The sequence below is a fragment of the Crocuta crocuta genome, unplaced genomic scaffold (assembly GCF_008692635.1).
Source record: "Crocuta crocuta isolate KB4526 unplaced genomic scaffold, BGI_CrCroc_1.0 scaffold241, whole genome shotgun sequence".
NCBI classification, from domain to species: domain Eukaryota; kingdom Metazoa; phylum Chordata; class Mammalia; order Carnivora; family Hyaenidae; genus Crocuta; species Crocuta crocuta.
In genome coordinates this window covers 3,502,797-3,503,054 of record NW_027527807.1, presented here as the reverse complement: position 1 = coordinate 3,503,054, position 258 = coordinate 3,502,797, and the positions used below count along the sequence as shown (strand labels likewise).

General features: G+C 38.0%; 1 protein-coding gene across 1 annotated transcript in view; it reads right to left on the bottom strand.

Annotated features, from left to right (window-relative positions):
* Nucleotides 1–258, bottom strand: part of MMGT1 (membrane magnesium transporter 1) — a 10,902-nt gene that overhangs the window by 3,626 nt on the left and 7,018 nt on the right. The window lies entirely within an intron of this gene.

Sequence of the window (258 nt, the reverse complement as noted above, 5' to 3'; positions counted from 1 at the left end):
GTACACAGATTGTACCTTTGATTATTCTCATTTGGCCCTCACCACTCAAGCAATACGATCATTTCACAGATTTGTTTCCAAGAATCTTTCAAGTACAACAAAAAGCTCCTTTTGGCCCTTCTGTACCTTCTGTTGTCCAAACTCATACATTTTGCTACCACCTACTAAATTTATATATTTTGCTACCACCTACTTAATGCCATTCTGTTTTACTTCTTTCCTGGTCTTTTGCCTGCGATTCTTGGTAGACTCTTTGAG